We start from the raw sequence: 10,438 nt of genomic DNA, 5'->3' as shown, positions 1-10,438 counted from the left end.
ATTAAATGTTATTCATTTTAATGATGTGGACATCTATAATTATTTGTTTTTGGATATGTTTACTTTTTTTTGTTTGGACATCTTGACTTTTTAATTATTGGATATTTATTGATGATATTCTTCTTTTTTTTGTTATTATGTATATATTTATGTTTAATAACATGGTAATGTTCTTGATTAGGGGTGGATGTCTGAATGTATATAATATTAAAATTCTTTCTATGCATGTTATATTATAAAATTAGTTTCTTAAAAAAAGAATGTTGTTATTTTTTATTTATACTACAAGTTTCTGACAGATAATCTGTCAGAAATATTGCCAGTAATATGATAAGATAAAAAAATGACATTTCCAGCATATATTTATGCTAGAACTTCCAGTGGATATTTCGACGGTAACATCCGTTGATACTAATTTGACGGCTTTAATCGGTGGAATATTTGCTAGTAATTTTCATATAGAATTTCTGTCAGAATTGTTGGCGGAAACTATGTTGGAATATGACACTAAAAAGGTGTCACTTTCTTATAATATTTTTTTTGCGAAAATTGAGCTAGAAAGACTGTCGATAACTTTATAAGTGGAAAAAAGTTTTTGATTTAAACTTTTTTATGCCCAAATTATTGTCGGATCATTTTTCGTCAAAATTTTGTCGGGCTGGAGAGTCATATTTCCAGTGGATTTTGATTGTTATTGGTGGATTTAATCCGCTGGTAACAAGGCATAATCCTATAGTGGAGATTATTCTTTTTTACTTTGTGTATTTAAATTATTCAAACATGGGCTTCCAAATAGAAAAGGAGTGTCCCCCTAAGTGGTTTCCCTTCCTCTTTTGAATCCAATTTTATATAGTTGTATCCCAATTAAACAACTTACTTTCATAACACTTAACTTTAAATAAATTACATTAATGTTAAAATGAAAAAAAAAAACTAGACTCTTCTGTTAGGTTATCCTAAACATTTGAAACTAAATAAATCCCAAGCAGTTTATATACAGTAAAAAGTAAATCACACTTAGTCACGCTTCTATTTATTTGGGAGCTAAGTAGTAGAAGCACTTATAGCATTTATATTTATTATCAATTTAACCCCCTTTATTGTCTTGCATGAGCATGGCCACTTATAGAAAACTAAGTGAGCAACAAGATTGACCCTATCCTAAAGGTAAACTACAGCCCATCACATCAATCCACATATTATAGTTAAATTAAATAAACACTCACATTAATCAATTTTAAATCACAGCATGTAATAAAAACAGTAAAAATTAGAGACACAGTAGTAAAAAGTAAATACCAGCCTAGTATAGACTAGAGTTGGTTATCCTATCAAACTATCTAAAGTATGTGTGGTTGGCTATATGGCTTGGATATGTCATAAACCAGGCAATTTGTTGAAGTTATCTAGTGTTCAGGTTTATTAAAGGTCGAAGAGAAATTTTATGTTTGAGTTTAAATATTAATAAATTAAAGCTTAATTTAGGAATATTTTAATGGTTAAATAGTACTACATTTGTTGTTCATCGGGGTCATGAATTTTATTTCGACTAATAGCCTCGTACGCTGGACTTACCTAGTAGTAACTGATAAGGATGTGAAAATTGAACCAGAGAATGAACCGGAAGAAGGAGAGGTTTACGATTCGATTAGTGGAATAGGGGTCGAATCGATTGATGTAATAAATAATAATATTATTAAAAATTAGTAAAATTAACATAATAATGATGCCAATTTAATCTTTAAAATTTTATAATTCATAAAATATTGAGAATAAAAAATAAATAAAATTCATACATATATAATTTATTACATAATTTTAAAATTAAATTTAAATAATAATTATATATGTTTATTATATATTAAAATATAAATAATTACTAAATTAAAATTTAAATATAAATATCTTCAATCTTCAACTTTAATTTATATTTAATAAAAATTTAGTTTATATATAAATTTAACATAAATAATTACTTTATGTTATATATTTAAGCATAATTTACATATATAAATTATATATAAATAGTTAAGAGCCCATATGGGGTGAAGAAAACATGTGAGTATGATTAAATAAAATTTAATATGTAATAATATAAAATTTTAAGATTTATATTATTAAAAAATTATATAATTATATCATATTTAAATTTATTTAATATTTAATAAAATATTTTATAGTAAATTAAATTATTTAAATATATTATTAATTGACTAGCTTCTCGTTCAACGGTCGTCCGATTTAACTGGTTGTTTAAACTAATCTTCATCAGTTTGATGCTAGACCAGTTTTTCAGGAGGACCAAATCAGCCATAAGACTGGTTCACGATCGAACCATTTGGTTCGATCTGGTTTTCAAAACCATAGTAATTGGGGTTGATTAAGTTTATTTAGTTGGTTGAAGATTAAAGGTTGATGAAATTAAACTAAATGTGTTTATTGCTTGTTTGAATAATTAAATTAAATATTTTTAAAATTTAAATGAATTATTAAATTTTTCAAGAATTTTGTGTTTATTGGAATTATTTAAATATGTTTTAAGGGGTTAAAATTTAACCTTTAGAACTAAAGTGATTTTTGAAATTTTATATTTTTCTTAAATACTATACTTTATGATGAATAATTAGACTCTTAGTTTGCTCGATTTGAAAGTTTCTATATTAAGTTATGCTTTACTAAAGTATTAACCTAGTTTTGAACTATGGTTGATCTAAGAGTTGACTTTTTGACTTTGACTTAATCTTTAAGATTTGATATATTTAGAAAATTCTAGATTTTAATTAAATTTGAATGCCTTTGCGTCTGATAAAATTGGATTTTCTTAAAATTATTCATGATTTTTCAATGTTAGGGTATTTTTTTATTTTCTAAAATTCCCTAATTAAGAGGTTTTGTGGATTTTGTTCCAAATGAAACCAAAACCTCTTAAAATCATCCCTAGAGGTTAGAAATGATCTAATGGGATAATCCCAAGTGATTAGGAATTAATTTGGAATTTTTAAATATTTATATTTAAGTAATCTAACTAATTATCAATTTACTTTAAAAAGTAAATTAATGTTAAACTAGAGGTATGAATATAAGGCTTTTAATTTTCATGAATTAAGGGCTCAAATATGAGTAATTAGAGACATTATATGGATTTTTAGTATTTAACATGAATTAATTATTAATTAACTAAGGAAAAGGGTCAATTTTAAGTGGGGATTTTGGGGTTCTTAATTGGTGGACCAAATGGGCACTAATTCTAATGAAACTTGGGTCATGAGATCACCTAATCTCATGGCCCAAGCCCACTAAATTTAGGCCCAAATTGAATCCCTTAAGCTGATGAACCAAACCACCAAAGGTAACCACTAGATTACCTTAGAAAAATCCTTGCTCACTATCCTAAGCTTGGACGGGGATAAGATCAATGGCTCTAAACTCCGTGGACTAAACATAATCAACACACAAATATTCAATTCCTAAATCCCATTGGAAATATCATAAATCCAAGTTGAACTTAGGGATCAAGCCAAGACCTTTAAGTTTAAATTGCACCAAACATGCCCATAAACATTTCAAATAGAGGAAATAAAATTTGGACATGTTAGGAGCATGCCCAAATTCAATTTCCCAAATCTCAAGTTGTGACAAGTTTAATTTCACAAGAAAAAGCTTAAAATGCCCTGGGATAACTATTAAAATTCTCTAAGTTCCACGCATAATCACAACCTGATACCATAGGGCTTTTAAAGATCTCTTTGAGATCTTTCTAATGAGCCTAAGAACTCCTAATTTGGTTTAATGGATTGAGATATAATGATTTTTAAAGTCTATAAAAATTTCTAGAATTTTTAAATCTGAAATTACCTAGCCAATCGCACTTTTCCATGACTTTAGCAAATGATTGGGTAGCCAATCATTGGTGGCTGAATGGATAATGTGAGATTAACCATGATCGTCCTATGCTAGATCAAGCAGCTAGGACTAAACCCGCTCCAAGTGTGCAGGATCTAATTAGAACTATTGATCAAGATCAATGGCTCTGGATATAACTTTAACCTCCCATGGGATATTGTAGATGTATGGCTTCTCTAACATGATTCGAGAGATCCCACTGGTGAAACTCCTTCAAATTTCTCAGGGAGAATTGGAAACTTTCAATCCAATGGTGGAGATCCATTGGGATAAAAGTTTTCTTTACACTTGACCGGACTGCCTAATTATGGAGCTCAAGAATGGATTCTCACTATGTATAAAGCCCCAAGAAATGGGATTTTTCTATTGAGAAGCTTTAGGGAGAGATGTTGAACACTTCTCCTTCAGAGGTCTCAGCCGAAGGATCATTGAAAGTGCAACTTATAGCGAAGGGCGAAGAGGTTTCGCTAGAGTTTGCTCAAACAGATGATGGAAGAGGCTAGGAAGCTGAGGATCAAAAGAGAAAGATTAAGAGAGATCTGAGAACAATTTCAAAGAACTAGAATCAAATGAGGCATTGTAGAGAGGAACACCCTATTCAAACTATTGCCATAAGTTTGGACTATCGTGATTGATTAAGAAGGTTATTGGATGATTGCCAACTAGAAGGAGAGATTTCCCCAAGGTCTCATGAGCTCAAGGTAGAAGAACTAGACTCTGGAAGGCTTTGGATGAGGCCCAAGATGGAGGAGATCACTGAAGCTCCAATCAGCTTGCTCCGGCTACTAGCAGGTACTGGATGGGTCAGGATGAAGTGGAAAGGTGTCTGGAGGTCTGGTTAGCTTGATTGAAGGGTCAATTGGGTATGGGAAGGTTAGATTTATTGAGTTGGTTTAGGTTGACCAAAAACTTGTACAATTTTGGTGTAAATTAGGTCAAGCTAGGTGGTGAGATTGATGGAAAAGATGCATTAGGTCAAGGGACACCCAATGCAAGTACCAATTGGGTCTAGTCTAGTCTGTAATGGAAGTTGGGTTAGTTCAAAGTGGCTTAAGCTAGCTTAGAAGTTCACCCAAGTCAACCTAAGGGTGGGGCTGACTAGGGTAGGTGTGTTGGACTTATTGCTACTTTATGGAGGTGTTGATTTGGCTTATTAGGGTTTTAGGCTGAGAAATGGCTCAATCCATCTTGGTTTTGACCACTTTGGGTTAGCATAATTCCTAACCCAAGTTGAACCAAGGACTTGTTCAACTAGGAAAGGTGTGTTGGGTCATTCGGGACCCAATTCCACCATTGGTTTGATTTGGTTTGGCTATGATTGAGATTTAACTCATAGGAGACCTTTCTTTGGGCACTTGGGTCAAGAAAAATGGCTAACCCAAGTAGGCCCAAGGCATGGAACCTCAAGAGGGGTTTCATATGAACCTAAGAGGTCATCCCATGGATTTGGGTAGGTTTGGCAAGGCCTTGGTCAAAAGGTTTTAATGGGCAGAAGTGTAGGAAAGGTTTGGTCAAACTTGGTTAACTTAATCAACCATGTTGACCTAGAGTCAATGGTTGGATCCATTAAGTTCAAATTGATCATATGAATTCAATTGGACTAGTCCCAAGTCAAGGGGAACTCATTTGGTTTAAAATAGGTGTTTAAACCCTAAAGGGACACTATGGTCAATCATGGTTAACTTGGTCAACCAAGTCAAACCAAATGGTGGGTTTGGGTCCAATATGTTCCTAATGATGTTTAGGATCTATTGGGATAGGTTTTGATTGTTGATGAGGTTGAACTAAGTTAAGTTTTGGGGAAAATACCAAAAATCTGCTTAAAAGGCATTTTAGTCATTTTGACCCCTAGTCAACCCTAGGTCAAACTAGGTCCAATAAAGTGTAGGTTACTGGTAAACATGTCATGAAAAAGGTCATGGATGTGGTTAGAAGTTTTGGGGAGAGTCCCAATGTCAATTACATTAGGTGGTAAGTATAGTGGCATAAGTCATAAATATGTAAGTGTTTTATAGCCTTTAGAAATCAATTTATTTTTGTGGTTCTAAATTAGAGGTCATTTGATTGGGTTTCAATGTGACCAAAAAAATCAACTAGAAAGGGTTTTAGGACCTAGTTCCTTAACCATAAGGTTTGGTTTAGAATCTTGGGTTTGGATTAGATTTTGGACTTAAATGGTTGAGTTTGAATAATTAACATCAATAGCAATCAAATGAATGATTGAAGGATGATTAAAAGTTGGTTGAAGGTTGGACTTGAGCTTACAAGTATGAAAACTAGATTGAAGGTTGGATTAGAAGATGGACTGGGATTTGATTAAGAGTTGGATTGGGGTTAGATTAGGACCTATATGATTGACAAGTGGGCACTTGCAAATCATTAGGTCACCAAAAGGAAACCTTAGTATGTCTAAGTGATCTCGTATAGAAATGTAATCAATAGTTACCAAAACCTATAACTAAATTTAAAGTAAGATTAAGGAGAAATATGCATATTAAAAATCAAGTCATAGCAATAACATTCATATGATCATTGAATAAATGCACAAATAGTAAAATTAACATGAAGTTGTATCATAATCTATAAATAATAAAATATTATAGTATGAGAGCTTGTAATGTAATAAACTAGTATGAGTGTCAAATCTACAAAGTAATCATCGTATTTGTAATAACAATTAATAAAGAAATTGAATATAGCATTAAATCAAAGCATCAGTAAAGACTGTTGAAATCAAATCAATGTAGTAAAATCTTATAAGAATGTACACTTATTATCTAGTATTTAAAAGTTTGTGACGGGTGTTAACCCTAAAGAACTAGCTCAGGGCTAACTAAGAGGGGGTGAATTGGTAGTTTTAAATAATCTTTAAATAAAATGGCAAAATCCATTTGATCTTTTTAAATATTTTAAAACAAAATAATACCCTTGATGTAGAAAAATAATTTTCATGATAATAATACAATCAAATTTTTCAATCACAAAATAAATCACCTAAAAGTGTGGAAATAAAATGTGATAAAAGTAATAAGAAAGAACACACCAAATTTTATAATTGTTCGATCAAATCTAACATATGTCCACTCTTTGGAGACTCCCTCTCCAAATATTATACAAAACTGAAGTGACTCTCCATTTTCTCCCACAGCAACACGAAGAAACCCTTACAAAATCTTTCCATGAACATAATGAGGCAAAGAATCTTGAATCATTTTACTCCCTCCTTAAGTAGGAGGAGAACCTATAAATCTTTTTCACAACCTAGTGAAGGAAAGAACCCAATAATCCATTTACTCCCTTCTGTAGTAGGCAGAGAACCTGCATCTAATGCTAAAGATGATCTCTCTAGAGCCACCAAGGAACCAAAGGAGCAACTCAAGGAAGATGATGAACAACTTACTTGGAGCAACCATTGTGATTCCCTCACAACTCCCCCTCACAAGGATCTCTCTCTCTTAAGCTCTTCCTTTTCCTTCTCTATTCTCTCTCTTGGATCAACTCCACAGCAAAATATTATCTGAAGAGATAATTAGAGAGCTTAAATAGAGAGTCTCCTAAAGAAGCCCTAATTTTCAATTCTATATAACTGATCATCCAGGACAATTGGTAGATCATCTTATAGAATTAGTACAAAATAACCATTTCAGCTAGGACGACCACGATTGCCATGAACGATTAGTTCATAATAAATAGGCTGGTCGTCCCAAACAAATTCAATATCATCCTGGAGGATTAATATAAACTATTGAACTTTGTCTAGTATGATGTCTGGCAATGCCTCATCGTCTCATGCACTTCTCTATCATCCAGTATGATAGGGGTATATCATCCTATTCAATTAATTGAAAATTTATGGTATTTGTCTGATATGATAGGAGGTGATCCCTTATTATACCCAACATATTCTCTATTGTCCAGGAGATCTTCATCGATCATCCTATACAATCGTATCAAAGTTATGTTTTACCATAATTGTTATCATAATCGCAGGATTAATTTAGGAACGATTGTCCAAAATTATCCAACACAATCAACATCATTCTGTATAAATAAAACAAAATTTGAAAAATAAATTATTTCCTAAATTATGATTGGCAGTTGTTTTCACGATCTAAACTGATCATCTGGGATGATATTGATTGTCCAATACGATTAGTTTAATCACGTCTCAAAATTGGGATGTTCTAATTATGGTTTTTATTTTTAATTGTTTGTCCAATACAATTTAAAATTGTTCTGTATGATTAGGTCTAAAATAGTGAATTCTCTAACTCACCAAATTTCTCCCCCTCAGTGTGTGTGTGTAAGGTTACTTACCTTGGGGTCCACCATGTTTATGACTTGACTCAAGAAAAGTAAAGGTACATTGAATTTAAAGTTACAGACTGGCTCAACCCTAATCTACCTGATCTTGAGCTATTTTTCATTGTAAGTGATCTTGTAGACCTGAAAAGTTAATAAGCAAGGTAAGAAAAAAGATATGCAATAAGAGTAATGGTAAAGAAACAAGAATGTTTGGCTATCATCAAAATTATAATACTTGGATCAACATTTACAATGATCTCTCCCTTTTTTTATGTTGATAAATATTATTATTAAAATTTTTAAATCAACCAAAAAATTTTAAAAAGGGACATAAAAAATAGTAATATAACAAAGCACATTCTACTAAAAACATAATTAAACAATATATTTTTTCTCCATTTGACATCACAAAAAGGATAAAATAAGAAAAATACTAAACAGAACAAAATATAGAAACGAGTACTAGTACAAACATAGAAATAACTACTAACAAACTAGTAAAAAGAGGAATCTTATTCAGGTGGAGGTGGTGGAGGTGGCTGCTGAAAGTAAAGGTGAAGAGAGCTAAACTACTCACCAAACCTGGCCATGTCCTGGTCATGATGTTGCTACTATTGGGGAATATAGGTTTCAAAATGAGCAACATATGTTGTATGATAGTGCTTCTGTACAACTACGTAGGAGTCAAATATAGCCTCCCATGAATAAAACCTTTCAACCAACAGATCTAGTTGTGTCTGTTGGTGGATAGGAACAGGTGCAGGAGCGCAAGCTGGAGCTTCATCTGCTTCTTGATAGCGAGCCCGATAGTAATAAGCACTTTGGATGACATGGAAGGAAGTGTCAGAGTAGAAGACTGGGAACTGATCCGGTAGTGCAGGAAATTGGAAGCTGTACTTGGATTTGATAATAAATATTATGATGTATCCTAAGGTCAGATTAGGAATTCTTTTATGTTTGGGGTCTCTAATGTAGGTCAAATTAGAAAGATCTCTAATTAGAAGATCAGCTACATTAAAGTCTTTCTAGGCCATTATGAAATAGATTTTAAGAGAAAGAGCATGAGTGATGTTGAGTCAATCACCAGCTTTAAGAATGATAAAATTTCTAAGAATATTCTGGATAATGTGTGTATCTTGACCTAAAGTGCTGACCTGGGCAACATGGAAGTGACTATTGGATCCTTTAAGAGTTTTGTTAACATGAGTCCATTCAAATTAATAATCTGAAGCTAAAATATGAACTTTTTTTTGCCAATAGTGGATAAATGTATAAAAGCATTAAAGTATTCTTAGGTGATTTCTACTAGATGCCAATTGACATACGAATGAAGGACAATACACTCATTCTTGATTCTTAGGCTAATAAAGATCTCAAGGAGTAGTTTATAAGAAAAAGGATAAGCAAGAGTGAGAATAAAATTCAGAGTTGTAAGAGAAAAGAGAGGGGTAGTACTTAAAAATAAAGTTCCTCATGATTTAAGATTTTAAAGAGTGTAATTCCAGCCTCCTTGTATCTGTTGTAGGCGACTTCATCAGTTGCCTCAACAAATCATGGATCAACTGGTCATCGAGAGGAACTTCCTACAATTTGACGTGATCGCTCGCCTCTAGCCATTGTAAATGATCGTAATTTAGAGGAGATGGGAGGAATGTTGAAGAATTGGAGGAGATGGGAGGAGTGTTTGTTGAGTCTAGTAATTAGGTTGTTAAGCCTAAGTTAATATCATAAGGCTACCAAGAGGGGGGGTGAATTGGTAGTTTAAAAATTTTAAGCCCTCTTTTAAAAATATGTTGAACCGAAATAAAATTGTTTCTTTTAAGTTTTGTAGAAAATGTTTTTCAACCACAGAGTTTTTAAAACTAAAAAATTAAATGCGGAAATGTAAAAACAGTAAAGTAAATGACATCAAATTTATGGTGGTTTGGTCTAAAACCAGACCTACATCCACTCCCCAGAGGCACCCTCTAAGTATTGCACTAATACCAATAATGACTCTCCTTTTGCACCCACAGCAAGGCGGAGAAGCCTTTACAACACACTCTTTTCACCACTACCCGGTGCGGCAGAGAACCGTCGTCCTTTTACACAATCCCAGTGTTGGCAGAGAACCGTCCGTCCTTTCACATAATCCCCAGTGTTGGCAGAGAACCGTCATCCTTTCACACTCTCCTAGTGTGGGCAGAGAACCCTTTAGCTATTCACACTCTCCAAGTGTAGTAAGCGAACC

This window comes from Dendrobium catenatum, unplaced genomic scaffold, assembly GCF_001605985.2.
Source record: "Dendrobium catenatum unplaced genomic scaffold, ASM160598v2 fragScaff_scaffold_1390, whole genome shotgun sequence".
NCBI lineage: Eukaryota > Viridiplantae > Streptophyta > Magnoliopsida > Asparagales > Orchidaceae > Dendrobium > Dendrobium catenatum.
Note: the sequence above shows the minus strand (reverse complement) of the source record.